Source organism: Anser anser (assembly GCF_964211835.1).
Source record: "Anser anser genome assembly, chromosome: Z".
NCBI lineage: Eukaryota > Metazoa > Chordata > Aves > Anseriformes > Anatidae > Anser > Anser anser.
Genome location: NC_139723.1, coordinates 20,353,945 through 20,375,774, shown reverse-complemented (window position 1 = coordinate 20,375,774; position 21,830 = coordinate 20,353,945). Strand labels below are relative to the sequence as shown.

At 36.2% G+C, this 21,830-nt stretch overlaps 1 protein-coding gene across 7 annotated transcripts in view; it reads right to left on the bottom strand.

Annotated features, from left to right (window-relative positions):
* Positions 1 to 1,814: 1,814 nt before the first annotated feature.
* The window catches only part of PRR16 (proline rich 16), a 179,624-nt gene continuing 159,608 nt past the window's right edge, over positions 1,815 to 21,830 (bottom strand). For 3 of the 7 annotated variants that reach the window (XR_014576812.1, XR_014576815.1, XR_014576820.1), the window contains one exon: positions 1,815 to 9,483. The gene's annotated coding sequence lies outside the window, so the exon portion shown is untranslated. Of the gene's footprint in view, positions 9,484 to 10,236; positions 10,348 to 12,575; positions 12,632 to 21,830 lie in introns of all 7 variants that reach the window. The other 4 variants (XR_014576814.1, XR_014576817.1, XR_014576816.1 and 1 more) reach the window with 3 other exon arrangements.

Sequence of the window (21,830 nt, the reverse complement as noted above, 5' to 3'; positions counted from 1 at the left end):
TCTCAGAAAAAAATGTTTGAAAGTCTGAAGGCAGAATGTTATACATTTTATCTTCTATCATTTATAAATTCACATTTTTATAGGCCTCAGTTCCAGGAACCTAATATTCAGTTTTTCATTTCCTGTTACTGTTCTCCATTTCAAAATTTTGTTCTTTTAATTATGGGTCTTGTAATGTATTTTCAGTTCATTGTGACTGCACGTTTCCAAAACAAATCGAACTGCACTACCTTTTTCTTTTTTTTTTCTTTTTTTTTTTAACTTTTATAAATATCTCACTTTTGCCACTCTACATTTTAACATTCTCTGAGTCCTCTCCTCTCTGCGTATGATAAGAAAAAATATGAAGAACCTTGAAATCTTAAATAGAACCATGCTCCATTAGATCTTTCCCACTGCCAGAAAATTAGATCCTGTACTGTCAGAAAAGTCAAAAAATATTCAGAATATAATCATATTAGTTACATAGTGGTGATTACATTCAGTTTGATTCCCTTATATTCTAAACATCACCTTGTTAGTTCAAATGGAATAAAGCCATAATCAGGTATGTGGAAACACTTCAATTCCATTCCCATGTTACTATAAATCATTTTTCTTAGAAAACTCTGATTAAATTCCATAAGATAAAATGTGTAAAAGCTACATTAAACTAAGTCTGTTAAAAAAAGACCAATCTGCAATATCTGCTTGGCAACAAATTCCCAACAGTTAGTTTTATAATGTCAGCGACGACAATTGTACTTTGAAAATAGAGGGACGAACAAACCAGCATCCTCCATATGAAAGCAGATAGTCTTGCAGAGAAATTGGGAACAACAAAAATACACAAACAAAAAAACATTTGTTCTAAGGATAGATAGATTAAACAGTTTTAAAACCAAATGTATTTTATTTCAGCAGTAGCACCACAGCTGTAACAGTGACACACACAATTATTCAATATTATACTTATTAAATTAGAATAAATAGAAGTGATTTACTGACTTTGTCATCTACAAAAGTTAAAAAATATTTCTTTGAAAAAAGTATATGTGTTTATTGTTGCATAACCTATTAATCATTACTGCAAAATCTCTTTAAATGGAATCAAATAATGATAGAGAGACCTGGGAGTGCTGGTGAACAGCAGGCTGACAATGAGCAGGCAATGTGACCTTGTGGCCAAGAAGGCCAACGGTATCCTGGGGTGCGTTCAGAAGAGTGTTGCCAGCAGGTCAAGGGAGATGATCCTGACTCTCTGCTCAGCCCTGGTGAGGTCACACCTAGAATACTGTGTCCAGTTTTGGGCTCCACAGTATAAGAGGGATGTAGAACTACTGGAGAGCTACAAAGATGACTGGATGGGAGCACCTGTCACACAAGGACAGGCTGAAAGAACTGGGTCTATTTAGCCTGGAAAAGAGACTACTAAGGGGAGACCTCAATGACATGTATAAATATCTGAGGGGAGGGTGTCAAGAGGTTGGAGCCAGTCTGTTTTCAGTTGTGTCCAGAGACAGGACAAGAGGCAATGTGCACAAACTGAAGCACAGGAGGTTCTGGCTGAACCAGTGCATTGAAAAAATAATTTTAACTGGGAATAACTCAAGAAAAATAAGACGCCTAGATAAAGCTTACACTATAAGTAACAGATTTGTCATATGCGCAGCTGATGCTACTTTAGTGTAAACATATAAAAAACACTCTCAATATTCAAATGCAGAAAACTTAAAGGGATTTTGTCCAATCAAAGTGAGTTTCAGGATTAAATTGTAAGTTCCCCATTCCAATTATTCAAATGATTTCCGTTCACAACGTACAACACAACTGCATTTATCAGTAGAGTATGTTTATTCCAGGTATAAAAATTAAGGAAATATATAGAGAACACATTTACTTTTAAGATATATATAATCAGCACTAATCAAGAGATCATAAGTTATGGCAACAAAGGAACATTTTTATTTCCTAAGTATGCGTCTCTCTGCCTTTCACTCTTCTTGGCATTCTTCTTCTACTACACATGCCTATTTAATCAGTACCTAGACATGGTTAATGCACTAACACATAGGTGAATTTTTCATTACATCATGATTTTCAGAACAAAATCCCTTACTTTTCTTAGACATTTTTGTGGTCCTTCCCATATGATCATTCTTGGAGAGTTTTGTCAATTTGTTTGGAGTAATAACAGTGCTTCTGTAAAGTACACAATAAACTTTACAAGTAGAGAATTTTCTGACTGTTGATAAGTGTTTCAGTGACTTCAAAGTTTTTCAGTTTAAGTAAGCAGTATAACTGTGCTACAAACCAGCTGACAGTGATCAAAGGCATGCATATAGAAATGCTTCTTCAGACAGCCTTCCTGCCACCAATGGTTCATAGCTCATGGCTGAACCAGAAATACTATCATTTTAAATAGCAGCTCTTGATGCCTATTTTCCTTCTGCTCCTCTTAGCCTCTCCTGAGTCTCATAGACTTTTAGCATATGCAATATGCTAAGCAACAGTTCCCCAGTTTCACCCCACGTTGCTTAAATAACCACTTCTTTTTCTGTTATCTTGCTGTTGTGAGCTTTTTTGGTACCCCCTAGAACTAGACACTTTATACCACTCATGATTTTATTGATCTCTGTTGTACTTCCCTTTCATTCTTCTCTGGTGACGTGAAGAATCATTGTCTGCTGCCACTTCTTGGACAGAATCACCTCCTGCCCACTGACTATCATTTTCACCCATTCTTGGAAGCTCTTTCAGTTTGATTACATTTTTAGTTTATTTTTATTTTTTTTATCTCCAGACAGGGATCAAAACTGCAAACATTATTTAAAAGGTTAAATATCATGGCCTACCATACATCTATAGATTGATACAGTGATGCTCTCTTTACTCTGTTGCTTGCCTAATAATTCTTAACTGTGTACTTGTGTTTTTTGACCTGCTAAGCACAGGGCTAACATTTTCACAGAAATATTTAACTGCATAATATCAAGATAAGTGAAATATTATGTTAAATGAAATATGTCACTTTTTATGTTTACCTTCACTTAATTTCATTTGCCATTTTAATAAACAGTCTAATTACTCATATTTACCACCTTTAATAACTTAGTACGATCAGCAAATTTACGAAATAACTATTTATTACATTTCCAGCATATTGACATGCTCACATACATTTTGAGAAGCATGGATCCCAGTACATGCTCCATGAGACTTCATTGGTGGCTTCTTTCTACTTTGAAAACTGACCATGAAAACCACCCTTTCCTCTGATATTTTAACTGGTATTTTAAGATTGCAAGAACTTTCCTCTTAGCCACTGCTAAGACAGCCTTAAACATTCTTTTCTCAAGAGTGTTTGGTGGGTCTGATACTGTTAACTACCTTCTGATTCATTTTTAAAGATCCATTTTTATTGTTTCTACTGATTTGCCCATTACAGACTTACTGGTCTATTTTCTTCTCTTAACCTCCCATAGATTCACTTTAAAATTGGCAATGTTGTTTACAATCCCACATCTCAAAAACCATCAAAGGTTTTAAACATGAATTTCACACACCACAGCTACCATTTTAACTATTTCACCCCTGAGTACCTTTAAAAATCCTGGGTGGATTCCATCTGGTTTTGATATTTTCATCATTTTGTTTTCTACCACCTCAGAATGATTTCAGATGAGTTCCATCATGGAGAAAAATTCCTGTGTGACAATCTCCCCAAATCCTCCTACAGGGAAACCAGAAGTAAAAGATTAAAACAATTTTGCTGCTATAACTCTTCTCAGTGTTTCTCTTTTCCTTGAATATCTTTTGGCATGACAGACTCTCTGCCAGACTTCCTGCTGTTTATAATTTAGAAAAAGCATTTCTTAACTTTCACGTTTCTTGCAACTATTTTGGTTAACTCTCTTGTGTATCTTTTGGTTAAATCTCTTATGTATCTTGCAATTATTTTGATATGCCTTGCATTGGATTTTATTTTAATATTTAGTATTAACAAATTTACAGTCCTTTCTATTTTCTTCATAAATCTTCAAGTTTCTGAAGGATGCCTTCTTGCTTTTAGCAGTCTCTGATATCATGCTGCCTAGCCTTGCAGGCTCCTTCTTGCCCTTTCTCAAGCCTTTCTTACTAAGCAGGAAATATTTGTTCTCTGCCTTCAATGAAGTATCTTAATTAGCATCTGTGCCATCTGCCATAACTCTTAACGATTTCTTCCAGATTCTTCCTTAGAAGGAGTCCTTGTTTTTATGTAACTCTCTTTTCTGAAGTTGATCACAACTACTGAGGGATCTACTGGCTTCTGCAGTCCTGCAAGGATATTGAATCTAGAGAGAACTTCAGCTAAAATATTTTGCACCACATCCACCTAGCTTTTGCTGCTTCTTTCATGGGATCCTTAACTATCCAATCCATAAAAAATCAATGTTAGTCTCTGCAGCTTTCTAAGAAAACTCATATTTTCTTTAGTGTGCTGTATTTGTTACTCTCTTCAGTCTAATTTTCTTTGTAAGACTCAATCTTCTCCTTCCAACATGTTTCTATAGTTTCTCCCCAGTAGGTGTGCCCTCTCAAACCACATGCTCTGCTTCACCTACTGCGTTTTTTCCTCTCTTTACTTAGATTCACTTTTGATCTCAGTTTAAATGTGAACTTTTCTTTACAGCCTCCTTCATTCCTGAGGTCTCCTTGGTGTATCTTTAGGATGAACTTTCTCCTTGCAGCATTTTTGCAGTTATATGTGAAAATATTCCCCCTCAGTTACTCTATAAAACAGAAACAGTCTCTGAAGAGATCCTGGTCTGCTGCACCAATGTTGTCAAACATCTGCTAAGGACAACTGTTAAATAAGTCACTCTTAAGCCCACAAAAGAGCAATGGTACTTAAAACCAGACAACATAAACTGAGCTTTCTCTCCCAGTCACTCCATAATTTCAATCATAAGGTTTACACTCACAGTGTCTTTCCTGATATCTTTGAAATTTTGCCTAAGGGTCTCCTGCCTCCTGTTCTTCAGGCATCCAGAGGACTTCTGTCCCCTGTCTCCTCCTCACTGCTGGTATGGTTCCTGTGCAGCTGTCTCTGGCTGGCTTCTGGGTCTGCCAGGTGCCTGAGTAACCCATATGTGGAAACAGACACCTACCTTCAGTAGGAGCACCAGGGTAGGATCATACCCTTCCATCCCCAGACACCAAAACTGGCACAGCTAGGCTATCCTGTGGACAGGTTTATTTGCAAAGTCATTGGACAGCTTCAGTGTGGACTGAGAATGTATCCCTTAGTAGTAACAAATCTGTCCCTTGGGAATATTCTTGCCATGTGACACTTGGGGCAACTGCTTAAATGAGAGGGCACTTTAAAAACATCCTGATCATCAGCAGATTTATGAAGTCTTTTGCTTCAGCTTTACAAAATAGCTACTTTAACATCTGTTTCTCTCATGAAGCAAAGGAAATTGACGATGGTCTTTGTGTTTAAAAAAGTTCGGTAACTGAGTCTTGTGGACACACCCAGAATTGTGTCAGCTTTTTGTTTTGTAAGCTTCATCATTTTAAGCACATTGGTTCTTCAGATAGCTTTTCAGATGCCAAATAAAGAAACGTCACACTATTGTACAAGCAGTTCTGCAGGTACTTATACACATAACGCTCAAAACAAAACAAAACAAAACAAACAAACAAACAAAAAAAAAACCAGACCCTGGTACTTAAAATCTGTCATTATAACATTACCTTAATTGAAAAATTTCTGCTGCTTTTGTTGAAATGTTTAGCCTAAGATAATGGGAAAAATAAATTCTTTGTTGGCTTTCATGGCATCAGCATAGAGAATTAGATAATTGTCTCCTCTGGTTCTAAAATATATGAAAAAATATTTCAGTTCTAATTATTTGCAAAAACTGAAAAAATTCTGAAAAAAAAAAAATCTGAAATCCCAGTAGCATTTTATTTTCCTGTGTTGAACTGTTATCTCAGGGGAACATATATATATATATCATAATATGCAGATATCAGCTCAATGTATATCACAATACTGAATACTTACCTCAAGACTTAACAATTTAATTCACAAAGGTGAAGGAACCTAGGTTTACCTCAGCCCCAGTGCTGGCAAAATAAGACACAATATGTGCATTCACATGTGCATGTGTACATGCACTGAAATTTGCTGTCCAGCAGGAAACCCCCAGTTAACATGGAGTTGTAAACTACAGCATGTGATTTATGAAAACCATGATTTGCAGTGTCCTCTCCCAACTATATCTGCTTCAGCCTACATCTCATACGTTTATTATTCTTGCATTGCACACATAGTGTAAAACCTCTCCTGGAACGAGGTCACTATTTTTCACATCTGTTGCATTTTTCTGAAGAAAATTTTACATTGTTTCAGGTGATTTTTGTACAATAACATTTTCACACAGGAGCTGATCTAGAACTTAGCATGGCAGAAAAGTATTAGCAAGTAGTAATGAATTATTTCATGAGACTTTTATTGGGCTATTTTCAAATATAAATGAATGCATTCTGTTCACAAAAAATAAATAAAATAAAATAAAATAAAATAAAATAAAATAAAATAAAATAAAATAAAATAAAATAAAATAATAAAATAAAATAAAATAAAATAAAATAATAAAATAAAATAAAATAAAATAAAATAAAATAAAATAAATAAATAAAAAATAGAGATTTTCCAAATATTATTAGACGATAATGAAAGTGCTCAAATTATCATTCTGAAATTTTCTTACTATTTTGATAATGTCTCTTCATTAAACTACTCTGAATATTAGTCTGAAGGAGTAAGATCCCCAGTTTTAAAACACAGGCTATCCAAAGAGTGTACATAAACAAACCCATGCAAGCTGTGTGTCCAAATATACGACTCTAACGACAAAGAAATAAAGTCATATTTAAAAATCTTTAAGCAAACCATAAGATAAAATATGTGGGAAAACAAAACAAAACAAAACAAAACACAGTCATCATTCTTTAGCAGATAAAAAGGTTTCATTTATCAACTGCACCAGTGGAAATTGACCTCTAGCTTTCCTTGAAAAGAGAGTCAAACCGTGAGATGATCCCGAGTTTTGCCAAATAAGGGAGACTAATATTCTCTTAATTAATTCATTTGATTATTTCACAAAAAAACTGTAAATTTATTTATGGCTTCAGAGTCACAAGCAAAGACAGCACTCAAGTCTTTTTCCAAAATATACAACATGAGCATCTCCTGCAATAACAGGACTTAGGGCACTTACTTCAGCAGAGCTGGCATTCATCAGCAGGTAGGGATGCGCATGCGTGCACACACACAAACACACGCATACACTTGTTAGTACACTAGAGCAGAGCAATACATTTTTAAAACATCTGCCTATTACAAGGTTAACCCACAGGTGAGAAATGGCTCAGATTTTCCATTTGTTGTTGTTGTTTTTGAAAGAACATTTTTCTCTTAGTGAGCACTTAATAGGTTCCAAAGAGCAACAGCATTAAAGAAAAAAACAACAACAACAACATCAACAACAACAACAACAACAAAACTCTTCAGCTTTATAAATCAGATACACATGACTGGATTTAAGATGAATGCTTTAAGTGAATGGGGAATCACGTGTTTTACTTTTCTCTTAAAATTACACACAGGCTAATGGACTAAGAAAAAAGGAAAATATTTTTATTCAAAAGAGTGCTAGCATTGAAATTTTCAATAACTTCATAACAAATCACTGCAGTAGACGAATAAAAATAACTGTTCTTAACTGTAAACTGTAGATTGTTCTAAGGAACAACCTCTTATCCCATAACTTTTCAATTTTTTTGTGATCAAATGGTACCATCTTCACGGCCTTTTCAGTATACTAAAGCATACAAACAAACAAACAAAAAAGAACAACAAAACAAAACAAAACAAAAATCAACAGCAAAAATAGTTTTTGAATAAAATGAGACAGTTGATAAAAGATTTTTGTGTAATTTGGGAAACTACTATTATTAGACTACAATCCTTTCATTGCTAAAACTTACTGATAATAAAAAATCTATCCCATTATATAATTAGATTTCTTCGTGTGGATATTAAAATAAACTATGTTCTGAAATTAAGAGTTAAAATACCTCCTCTTGTTTACCATACATATTTGCCGGTATAAATATACTTCATCAGTTTACAAATTACAATATTTATATTAAAGCTTTTGGTCAGCAAATCATTACAGCTTAACATGAACGAATGATTTCTGTGTTTTGGTTCTGTCTTTAAATCATTTTTGGAGATAATGAAAATCAGCCAAAATGAGTGACTGCAAATAATACAAACAAGACATTTATTTAGAAAAATAAACTGAGAATGCTGCTTGTCTGTTAGATTTCTCCATAAAGTATAGACAAATGGCTAGAAAAAAATTATGTCAAATACATATTATAAATGACTTCTTTTCTTTAACAGTAACTGGGACTATGTCAGTGTTCAACAGGAACAGTTTGGATGTATACTTCAATAGATTAAATTTCTTGGCAGCTAATATGATAAAAAATGGATGGTATTAAAAAAGATTATATCCCCTTTTTAAACACACCTTATAATGTTGATGCTTTTTCATATATATACATATATATATATGTATGTATATGTATGTATTTATTTAAACTTAAGAAAGGACCATAGTCCTTTCAGTGAAGAGATCCCCATAGTGAAAGAGCGCACAAATGTTTTTCTTCAGTTCTAACTTTTATATTCCTTTTGGAGCCCCAGCAAAATATAGCTTGTTGTGGTCAAAAATCTCCTGGGGCTGTCTGTGCAAACAGTGGCACACATCATTACCCTGAATGGAAGTGACAGTGCAAATAATAGAAGTGCATTGAGATGCAATCTCTAACAGCTGAACTTCTTCAAAGTTGGGTGGAGGACAGGAGACAGCATCCTTTTAAGCAATTTAACGTCACTGATGCCCTGTTCCTGTATGGCTTTGAATATGTACAAGGGATGACAAAGATCTTCTTTCCCCATAGACAGTAACATTCCTCTGCTGCAGTAAATGCATTCATATCCTGCTATCACCTAAGTGCTTCATTTCTCCTTTTGGCTACATATTGAAATATTTTTGGATGCTGGCTTGACCCATGAAAAACTCATCGTTTGTTACTCTGGTTGCTCAGCACAGAACTCAAGTGTCAGGCTTGGAGAGCAGTTTCTGAAATGGGGCAAGATGTTTAGTCCTCCTTATTCTTCTTTTCCACTAAGTGGAATTTAAGGCTGTGGCTTTTGCCAGGACTCAGCTTGCAGCTCTCTGATCTGAGACTGTTGACTCAATGCAGATTACACTCATGATTCATTGTGCTCTGACTTGAAGGGCTTTCCCATGCTCCACGGAGGGTCAGGTTCCTGATTACTTTTCAGATCTGGCGTGCAAGAAGTCACAATGATGAAACTGATATGCAAGAAATTAACTGACGTGCCTCCATATATATATTCCTTCAAGCCTGAAGGTGCTGTGGAAAAGAAAAGAAGACAAGGACAAAGTTATAAAAATGTTGCTTTAAATTGATAAAGTTAGTAATAAACAAAACAGAAGTTTGAACAATCATTCCATTCTTCATGTAAACAAGAGTTCAAAGAATTGTGATATTCTGAACCTTGACATTTATAGTTGTACTTTGTTATTGATACAGGCTTTAGTTCTCTGCCAGGGCAAATGGGTTTAGGTTCACTGGTATCTTTGGAATCACATTAGATTATGCCACTTGAGAAACTGATCATTACTGTCCAAGATCCTGGGGTATATACAGGTCTTGAGGTGATGCGTTTTTAGGTGCTAACCTCCCTAATGCACCTACTCAGTTTAACAATACGCCTAAGGACATAAAATGAAATGAACTCAAGATTTTAATAAGCAAAGAGCAAAATATTATGCATTTGAGGAACTTCTAGAATTGAACTTGAGAATCTGGATTATAGGCCCTGTTGTCAAATTAAGTAGGAAGCACATTTCATCAGGAGTTTTTTAACCTGACAGACAAGTTTCCTAATCACTAAAATACTGTGCAGTATTTTGCATTGGACCTTAAATGTTTCCTTTTGTGACACTGTTGTAATTTGCATAAAGCACTAATATAGTCCTCAAGGCAGTGAAAGAAAATAATGCTCCAACTCAGTGCTGAGGTTCACTGTCTTATTGTGTTTACTTACTTTATTTATTAGACAAGAAAAAGCAGCATCAAACAATGAGGCCACGGGATACTTACCTGATGGTAGCTAGGGTTAGCTTGGGTTACCATTATAAACTAACATTTCCTGAAAAAGGGAATGAGAACTTCCTCATCCAGTGTTGGTGATTTACACTTAGAGATGCCCTACTGCAAGGAGAAGGAAAATTACTTCTTTGCCATTAGTCTTATGAATCTAGCCCTTCATTAACATTTTCTCTTCTTTAATAATGACTGGCCAGTTTCATCTGAGCAATATAGCAAACAAAAAAGGAGAGAAGTGGTGAGGAGAGGAGACTCGAGGAGAGGAGACTCGAGGAGAGGAGACTCGAGGAGAGGAGAGGAGACTCGAGGAGAGGAGACTCGAGGAGAGAAGAGGAGACTCGAGGAGAGGAGACTCGAGGAGACTCGAGGAGAGGAGACTCGAGGAGAGGAGACTCGAGGAGACTCGAGGAGACTCGAGGAGAGGAGAGGAGAGGAGAGGAGACTCGAGGAGAGGAGACTCGAGGAGAGGAGACTCGAGGAGAGGAGAGGAGAGGAGAGGAGAGGAGACTCGAGGAGACTCGAGGAGACTCGAGGAGAGGAGAGGAGAGGAGAGGAGAGGAGAGGAGAGGAGAGGAGAGGAGAGGAGAGGAGAGGAGAGGAGAGGAGAGGAGAGGAGAGGAGAGGAGAGGAGAGGAGAGGAGAGGAGAGGAGAGGAGAGGAGAGGAGAGGAGAGGAGAGGAGAGATGCAACAGCAACAGCAAGAACAAAAGTAAAAGTAATAATAATCAAAAAAGAAATACATACTGCAAATACTGTAATAAGTTCAAGAAATACATTCAACAAGTCCAAGTGCTGGATCCTGCATTTGGGGCACAACAACCCTGCGCAATGCTGCAGGCTGGGGGAAGTGTGTCTGGAAAGTAAAAAGGGACCTCGATGTATTGCTTGATAGCCAGCTGAATATGAGTCAGCAGTGTGCTTGGGTGGCCAAGAAGCATCCTGGCTTGTATCAGAAATAGTGTGGCCACCAGGACTAGGGAAGTGACTATCCTTCTGTACTTGGCTCTGGTGAGGCCACACCTCAACTTCCGTGGTCAGTTTTGGGCCCCTCACTCCAAGATGGACATCAAAGTGCTGGAGCATGTCCAAAGAAGGGCAACGAAGCTGGTGAAGGTTCTAGAAAACAAGTCTTGTGAAGAGCAGCTGAGGGAGCTGGGGTTGTTTAGCTTTGAGAAAAGAAGGCTCGGGGAGACCGTATTGTAGTTTACAATTACCTTAATGGAGGCTATAGTGAGGTGGGGATTGGGCTCTTCTCCCAAGCACCAAGTGATAAGACAAGGGGAAATGGCATCAAGTTGCACCAGGGGAGGTTTAGGTTGGATATTAAGATATTTCTTTACTGAAAGTGTTGTGCTGCATTGGAATAGGCTGCCCAGAGAAGTGGTTGAGTCACCATCCCTGTAGGTCTTCAAGAAATGTGTAGATATAGAACTTAGTGGCATGGTTTAGTTGTGGACTTGTCAGCACCAAGTTAAAGGCTGGACTAGATGATCTTAGAGGTCTCTTCCAACCTGAATGATTCCATGTTTCTATCTATAAATAGTGTTTATTCTCTGTGAGTAAACAGTTATTCCTCAAATTTATTCTGAGTGCAGAATATTTAAAAATACAGTGTTGAATAGTTACTAGCATGAAAAGCAAAATATTATTTTTATGTTTCTCTGGGTTGAATATATGCTTATATGAACATATTCAGTATCATGGCTACAAAACCAGTAAATAGTATGGCAGGTACACTTGGATTCCTCTACCATCTCTCTAGTTCAGTCATCAACCCACACAAAATGATTTACTCCCAGTTGCATGACCATGACGTCCACCTTAATTTCATCAATGTTCTGCCAAAGAAGAAAAATCTGCCTTTTGTTTCTTAATATCTCTGCTAAAAAGCACAAATTGTATTGCTGTGAAAAATGTGATGCACCTCTTCAAATTAAGTAAATAATTTGTTCAGATTAGAAGGTTAAGATTAAGCTTGCTAAGTGAAGAATTCTGTAAGTGGGGAATGTGCATTAAAAATAGAAAAAGCATCCCCTCTTCCCACCCCTCCTAATAATAACACATCAATAACTACAAATCATTGTCATACAGACAAAGAAGTGAGGAAAAGAGAAAATAGGTCAGTCCTTGGAAAAATGTGTTCTAGTTTTTATTTCCATAGGTTGTAGTAATTTGACAGGGAAGATCTACATTCAAATAACGACATTTAATTCATCATTACAAAATCCCCTCAACAGAGCCTGACTTGTCAATATCCTCATAGTGCAAAACTACTGTCCTTGCAAGGGAGCAAGGGTTCAGACAATCTACAGGAGACACCTTTTTTCACTTACATTCACTCTCCTCCCCTTTCCTTAGTTTTTGTGACGTCACTGGATCAGTCTTCCTTCTACAGTATCAGTATTCAGTTCCAAAAAAAAAAGAGACCCAAAGAAATCAGTGTCATTGTTTTCCCCATTCAAAATCACATATCTACTCTTCTTAATTATATTTTACTTCCATGAGTTTCTTATCACCAAACCATCTCCTTTTGTTTTCCCTCTGTTTGTCACACAGTTTTCTTGAGAACTGAAAGTGGCTCTGGTCAACTCTACCAAGACATCCTTCCATCCTTCTCCTCATTGTGGCAGTGACGACAGTGCTACTGCACAGAGTGCTATGCAGAAGCTGCAGATGGAGAATATTAAGAAAAAAAGGCTACTAAAGACATCTACCCTTTCACCTCAGATCTATGAGATGGCTATGCATACACTGGTTAGTATGAGTTGCACAGTTGTTTACAGGTTTATTACAAAACAGGAAAATTATAGAAGAGAACATTTAATTAATCTTAGTTAAATAAACAAATTTAGTTTAAAAATACAGAGATACTCAGATTCAATTCACAATATTTAAAGAATAATAAATGCACTTTCATTCTACAGTGGTATGATAGGAATATATCAAACAAGTGATATAGAAGACATTTGTCAAATTTTAACTGACAAATTCAATGGTGACTGCCAATGATCACAGAAAATGACACGGTAAGTGCAACTTTCTATGCCGCATCTAGTCCCATTTATTAAGAAGAAGAAAAAAAAGAGTAATCAACTTCACATTCAATTGAGAGAGATGTACTTGATTAATACTTAGCTATACAAAACCCCAAATCATTTTAAAAGCCTGATAAAAGTACCTGAAATAGTAGCCTAATTAAAATCTCCATTATTTGCACCATTTTAGCACAAACAGAATAATTTGGACATATGCTGTTAACTGAAATCAGTATACTGGCAGTCAGAGCACCAGCTAATCTATTATTTGTATTCACATATTGAGTATGAGAAATATTTCTAGTTAAAAAAAAAAACAATAAAAAATCAGCTGGTAATACATCCTGCTAAACTTATTGCACATATTTTCTAGATACTATTAAATAGTAGTAGCATCTATTTCAGCTACTCAGTTACACCTGAAAGATACAGAAATACTTACATTCAGATATAGACTATTTTTTTTTTCTGTATTTTCTTAGTCCTTTCAAATCAGATGTGTTAATGTGAAACTTCTTTCAATGGAAGAAGGAATTATTGAAAGGGAAAGTGATCTTTTGGAGACCTTTGTTTTGGCTGTTGTTAATGTCCAAGAAATATATACCATTCCTATTTTTTTAGGAATAAATTTAAACAATGGATTTCAGAAGATATGCATTTTCAGTCAGAAGCCAGACCATTTCAGATAAAAATGACTACAGTAATTCTGCCAAGTGCAAGAACAATGTTTTTACCAAGCATTTTACTTCTCCATCGACATTTTAGCTACAGAAAGCCCATGCTTTTTCTTTTTTTTTTCTTCTCTATGATAACGCTGTTGAGATATGTTTGTCAGAAAAACCTTAACAACCAAACATAAACAGTGCAGAATGTTAACAAATCCACCACAACACTTCCTTCTAATTCTTCATATTTTTTTCTCAGAACCTTCAGTATGCCAATTTCTGTGTGATAGCCTTATCCTGCTGTTTCAGTCTGTAAATATTTTATTTGCCAATGAAAAAACAAGAATTCCCAATTGCTTATTGGATTTGTTTTTCTTTCTCTTAAAGATTTGAAGGAGATTGTAAACGGCGTGCAAATTTAAAATATCTAAAATTATATATTTGTATTTTTCTTCTTCACACATTACAGTTTCTTTATATTTTGACAGCATGTACTAGTTTCTACAGTAACATTATTCTTATCATTTTATTATTTTTTCCTAATGTGATTAAGTTAATCATCAAATCCTTTGTTGTTCTACCCCTAGAGCTTTTTCTAAAAGCAGTTCTATATATAGCACTTTAAATCTACTCCTAAATAGAAGTCTTCAAATTATCACAGAATCACAGAATTGTCTAGGTTGGAAGAGACCTCCAAGATCACTGAGTCCAACCTCTGACCTAACACTAACAAGTCCTTCACTAAACCATATCACTAAGCTCAACATCTAAACGTCTTTTAAAAACCTCCAGGGATGGGGACTCAACCACTTCCCTGGGCAGCCTATTCCAATGCCTAACAACCCTTTCAGTAAAGAATTTTTTCCTAATATCCAACCTAAACCTCCCCTGGCACAAATTTAGGCCGTTCCCCCTCATCCTGTCACCAGGCATGTGGGAGAATAGACCAATCCCCACCTCGCTACAGCCTCCTTTAAGGTACCTGTAGAGAGTGATAAGGTCTCCCCTGAGCCTCCTCTTCTCCAGACTAAACAATCCCAGCTCCCTCAGCCGCTCCTCGTAAGACTTGTTCTCCAGACCCATCACCAGCTTCATTGCCCTTCTCTGGACTCTCTCGAGCACCTTGATGTCCTTCTTGTAGCGATGGGCCCCAAACTGAACACAGTACTCGAGGTGCGGCCTCACCAGAGCCAAGTACAGGGGGACAATCACTTCTCTAGCCCTGCTGGCCACACTGTTTCTTATGAAAGCCAGGATGCTGTTGGCCTTCTTGGTCACCTGAGCACACTGCTGGCTCATATTCAGCCGACTATCAACCACTACTCCCAGGTCCTTCTCTGCCAGGCAGCTTTCCAACCACTCATCTCCCAGCCTGTAGCTCTGCTTGGGGCTGTTGCGCCACAGATGCAGGACCTGGCACTTGGCCTTGTTGAACCTCATACAGTTGGCCTCAGCCCATCGGTCCAGCCTATCCAGATCCTCCTGCAGAGCCTTCCTACCCTCGAGCAGATTGACACATTCACCTAACTTGGTGTCATCTGCAAACTTACTGAGGGTGCACTCGATCCCCTCATCCAGATCATCAATAAAGATGTTAAAGAGGACTGGCCCCAGCACTGAGCCCTGGGGGACTCCACTAGTAACCGGCCTCCAACTCGATTTGGCTCCATTCACCACAACTCTTTGGGCCCGGCTATCCAGTTAGTTTTTAACCCAATGAAGCGTATGCCAGTCCAAGCCACAAGCAGCCAGTTTCTTGAGGAGAATGCTGTGGGAAACTGTATCAAAAGCCTTACTGAAATCAAGGTAGACCACATCCACAGCCTTTCCCTCATCCGCTAAGTGTGTCACCTTGTCATAGAAGGAGATAAGGTTCGTCAAGCAGGACCTGCCTTTCATAAACCCATGCTGCCTGGGCCTGATTGCCTGGTTGCCCTGCAAGTGCCACATGATGACACTCAATCTTCTCCATGAGATTCCCTGGCACTGAGGTCAAACTAACAGGCCTATAGTTCCCCAGGTCTACCCTCCAGCCCTTCTTGTAGATGGGCGTCACGTTTGCTAGCCGCCAGTCAACTGGCTATCAGCCCTGATAGCCAGGACTGCTGATAAATGATGGAAAGTGTCTCGGCCAGCTCTTCTGCCAGTTCTCTCAGTACCCTCGGGTGGATCCCATCTGGCCCAATCGACTTGCATACATCTAAGTGCTGTAGTTGGTCACCAACCATTTCCTCGTGGATAGTGAGGGCCATGTCCTGCTCCCCATCCCCTTCCACCATGTCAGAGTATATGATGAAATATTTATGAAATGCACTTTTTGAACTGAACATATACTGCTTAAATAATGTGTTTGTAGAAGTTTATTGTCTTTGTGTGTTTGCACGACAAAATGAAGACCATCAGAATATTGGCTTTGAGAGATATTCTACTATATATTTATACACACATATATATAAACATTAATAATAATGAAAGCATCATACAATGAATGCAAGGGGCATTATGCTTGTCAATAAATGAAGCATATTTTTTCTATGTTTCCCATGAACTAAGGACCAAATTGCTGTAGTGTTTTTCTTAAAATGTCCCAAAGAGTTTTGATTTGAAAGAAGAAATGTGTGGGACTGACAACAGGAAATTAAGGCTTTTTTCTTGGTACTACTTGTTACCAACACAGCTGAAATCTAGGCAACTAAAGTTACCAGTGTGTCTTGACACTGTAGAAGTTGATATCCTACATTAGGAATTATCACTGCTAAAAATATAAAAATGCTGACTCCTAAATGTTAAAAAGAAGATTGGAAAACTGGTAAAACTCCTGATGATGTATTCTGGGAAACTCTGGAATAAGTTTTAAATTTCCTCTGACTTTTTTTTTTTGGCTGAGACATCTCTGTTCTGCATCTTTGACCATTTGAAAAATTTTTATCACATCATTTTTCTTGACGTGACTTTTTTTATTTTCATTAAACTTTTTTGGTCACTCATCCTGTTATGTGTTGGAAAATTGCGACAATATTTTAAAACATGTCTTATGATAGAATTGGTCATGCCAAGGGAGAACATATGGCTAGGAAGCCTATTTCTCTTTTCATTTGTTTTTGGATATGTTATGACACTTCTTTCATGAGGCAAGTACTCACTAAAGACTGCTGGAAGAGTGTTTCTTCTTCATTTTGCCCCTGGGATACATATTTACTAGTACCCAGAACAGCTATCTTCTCAAACCATTAGCTTTGGACTATATTTTATCTTGTATTTGACTATCATGCTCAGAAAAAGCAAGAAATTATCCACAGAGAGGCAATCAGCTTCTCTGTGCTAGCACACAATACAAAATCTGAGCTATCTTTCTTTGCAAAGGACAAGGCATGGATCTTGATACCATATTAAGCAAGTAATGAAATAAAAATATTAAGCATGTAGTAGCTTTGTATTTGCAATGATTTGCAAAAGAATTTCAGATCTAATGTCTGTTGTTGGAAAGTTTCTGTCAATGCTGGACCTATTAATTTGTGGGTAATATAAGTACTTTTCCACCACCGCCCTGCATTTACTGAAGGTGCCTTCATACTTCATGTTTGTTGGCAGACACTCAAAGAGTTGAAAGATCTGATAGGTTAGAAAGTGCCTGCACCCCTCAACACTCCAACATGTGTCAGTTTTTTTTTTTTTTATTCTGTAAAAAATAATATTTCATGTGGTTTACTCAGTCAATTCCTGAAGCTGAATCTATAACAGAAAACAGGACACATTTATCACAAATTCATGTGAACGTACACTTACTGAATAAAAACAAACAAACAAAGCAAAAAAAAAAACAAAACCAACAAACCAAAAAACTTCTTTGAGTATATGGCATAATCTACACACCAGTGGAAGAAGCCTTTTTTTCCCTCAGTGAAAAGGACATTCTTCACAGAACAAGTGCAAGTTCACATAGAATAGTTAAATGCTTTAAATGATTTGTACCTGGTATTATTTAATAACTTCAGGGTTTTGTGTTTAATTTTCAGAGCTTAGATATGTGTTTTTTGTTTGTTTGGTTGGTTTTGTTTGTTTGTTTTGTTTTATTTTGTATAATTATATGTGTTAAAGTGACACATGAATAATCTGAAAACCATTCTGCCCAGAATATATCTTCCAGTGGATAGGTATAACCTTTTCTCATTCAGCGTGGAGCTAGGAAGGAAGGATGATAAGTGAACTGGCAGATTTCCACTTGTTTATTTATGAAAAAAAAAAAAAAAAGGAAAAGGAAAAGGAAAAGGAAAAGGAAAAGGAAAAGGAAAAGGAAAAGGAAAAGGAAAAGGAAAAGGAAAAGGAAAAGGAAAAGGAAAAGGAAAAGGAAAAGGAAAAGGAAAAGGAAAAGGAAAAGGAAAAGGAAAAGGAAAAGGAAAAGGAAAAGGAAAAGGAAAGGGAAAGGGAAAGGAAAAGGGAAAGGAAAAGGAGAGAAAAGAAAGAGAAAGAGAAAGAGGAAGAGGAAGAGGAAGAGGAAGAGGAAGAGGAAGAGAAAGAAAGAGAAAGAGAAAGAGAAAGAGAAAGAGAAAGAGAAAGAGAAAGAGAAAGAGAAAGAGAAAGAGAAAGAGAAAGAGAAAGAGAAAGAGAAAGAGAAAGAGAAAGAGAAAGAGAAAGAGAAAGAGAAAGAGAAAGAGAAAGAGAAAGAAAGAGAAAGAGAAAGAGAAAGAGAGAGAGAAAGAGAAAAAGAAAAGAAAAAGAAAAAGAAAAAGAAAAAGAAAAAGAAAAAGAAAAAGAAAAAGAAAAAGAAAAAGAAAAAGAAAAAGAAAAAGAAAAAGAAAAAGAAAAAGAAAAAGAAAAAGAAAAAGAAAAAGAAAAAGAAAAAGAAAAAGAAAAAGAAAAAGAAAAAGAAAAAGAAAAAGAAAAAGAAAAAGAAAAAGAAAAAGAAAAAGAAAAAGAAAAAGAAAAAGAAAAAGAAAAAGAAAAAGAAAAAGAAAAAGAAAAAGAAAAAGAAAAAGAAAAAGAAAAAGAAAAAGAAAAAGAAAAAGAAAAAGAAAAAGAAAAAGAAAAAGAAAAAGAAAAAGAAAAAGAAAAAGAAAAAGAAAAAGAAAAAGAAAAAGAAAAAGAAAAAGAAAAAGAAAAAGAAAAAGAAAAAAAAGAAAAAAAAAAGAAAAAGAAAAAGAAAAAGAAAAAGAAAAAGAAAAAAAAGAAAAAAAAAGAAAAAGAAAAAGAAAAAGAAAAAAAGAAAAAAGGTGAAAGAAGTCATGTAGCACATAATGTAACTATCAATACTTCTGCTTTTTTGACATTTATTGATCCTTCTATTTCAAATTACTCAAGCAATCCACTAGTCTTGTAGGATTAGGCCTACTTTGCAAGCCAAGAAGACCTAAAAGACACCAGAAAATATCTGTAAATATTTTGGCACAGCCTTTCTGCAGGTTTGCCTATTGAGGGATGAAATAATTAATGATTCTAACTGACAACATGCTGTTTTCTAACAAATGTTTGATGGGATTTACTTTTTCCTTTGTCATTTTGCACAAATATTTTGCCACAGAAGACTGAAAATGATTTTCACTGCCAGTAGAGATGTGGAGATTACCAAAACTGTCCTTTTCTCCTGAAACATCCTAATATGACTAAAAGGTCACAGCAATTCTGTGGTATACTAGTTGTCTAATATACTTATACTCACATTTTCATTACAAAATTAGAAGGTTTTGTGTTATGGTTCTGGAGAGTGGGAAATACTGTTCTTGTAGCTAGGAATGCTTAGCTGCTAAAAAGTATTGAGTAGCTCACAGCTGAATCTTGGTCAGAAATCAACCAGTGAAAGACAGGCCCAGAGGCCACACAGCAATAGGAAGGTGTGTAGTGCAAGTCACTCTGCACTCCAGAAGCCTCTCAGAAGACTTCTGCATCACCGGCTCCGGACCTTTTCCATCACAACAGAAACGGTAGCATCTACCACTTGAGACTTCATACGTTGGAAAAAAATAAAAAATAAAAAAAATTGAAAGTACCACACACTCATTTACCAAGATTCACCCAGCTCCTTTCTAGAGTTCCCAAAGGGAAAAAATAAAAATAATAATAATAAAAAAAATCCTCTTTACCAGGAGGAAATTAAGTGGACACAGAATAAGATATTTAGAAAATATAACTGAATATATTCTTAGATAGGAAGGTGAAAACAAAACAAAAATTAAACATGGCTAAACATCAGTAAATTACCTAGCACCTTCACATTATTTTAACTTTCAGCAACAGTATATGTGAAAGAGATCAGCCTGACATGACATTTACATTGAAGAAAGATGGAAGAACCTCCTTATGGAAAGTGCTACTTATTTTCTGAAGAAGTACAAATTCTATTACAAATATGTCCTTGTTTCAACTGGGATAGAGTTAATTTTCTTCATAGTAGCTGGTATCATGCTGTGTTCTGGATTTAGGAGGAAAATAATGTTGGTAACGTACCAATGTTTTAGTTATTACTGAGCAGTGCTTAAACAGAGTTAGAGGCTTTTCAGCTTCTCATAACACCCAGCGAGGAGGCTGGGGGTACACAAGAAGATTGGAGGGGATACAACAAAATACATTGTACAAATGTAACCCTTGATACAGCTCTGATTTGTGAAAAGTTACGTACACTATTAGAACACACTTGCTTATAGTTTATAAAAAAACATACAGAATACGAGAAGCTAAAATTTTTGCAAATATATACAAAGTTTACAAGCTTGAATTTAAGCAACCAATTTTTTCAACAGTTTCTTCAAATAACTCTATATAAAGATGATGCTCTTGTACATCCTCTGTCAGAACCTACGTATGGGCTGTCTTACTCCCACTTACCTACCACTCCGGCTGTAACAAACCATGTATGACTGATGTTTAAAAGGCAGAAATATCAGAGACAAGCACAATTAATGTTTTCCTTAGGTGTTCAAAAGGATGTCTTCGAATTTATTTTGAGTAATCCTAAAAACGAGCTTTCAGAATTGTGTTATGTTGGTGTGACAAAGCATCACATCTGAAGGAAAACATAAAATTTTGGGACATTTCTTGGAAGAAAATGAAGATCAACAGTTCAGCTTCTTGTTTTGCAGGTCTGCCATGGATCACCTTAATTCCACAGTCTGTTTAACCATTTTGAGCTGAATGCCCAGAAGTCTAGACTTGAATGAAACAATAATTTTTGATAAATTTAGCGATAATGTATTTTTCCTCATCCACCTCTAATGATTTACCATTTTATATACAACTGGATAGGACAGTCAAACATAAGCTCAGCAGCAAGGCCTATCTTCACTTAGCCTTTAAGAAATTTTATTTCTCTCAATCATTAACACAGATATCAATACATTTAAAAAAATATAGTAAAGAATTACTTCAGGTACATAGGTAGCAGAATACAATGAGTTCCAACAGGAAAACTGGATGATTTCACAGGCAATAGACTATCCCAGTTTCAGATCTCTTTTCTTATAACAGGAAAAATTCAAAATGCATCTCAGCATTAGACCCTTCATAATGTCCATCAAATATACTCAAAGAAATGGATCACAATGAACATCAGATCATGTGATTTTTTTTCCCATTTTTTGTTTTTTAAAATTCAACAGCATCATTTGCAAATCTCAATAGTTTCGCCAGCACAGATTGGCTTGCTGAGTGAACCTGGCTGGCCACCCCTGCTTCAACATAAATATCCATGCTCATCTGGCTTTGGAGTGATTTGCTTAACAAAATAGGTACTCTGGCCAATAAAAGAAGCTCAAAATTCAAATGCATACCATTAAGCTCTAATGCTAATTCTTTTGAGAAAAGGGTGCAAAATATGCAAGGCGGTGCTTTGCATACTAAGCAGAGGCCTCATATGCAGTGTTTGTCTGGCCAGTAAAACACCACAAATTATTGTGCA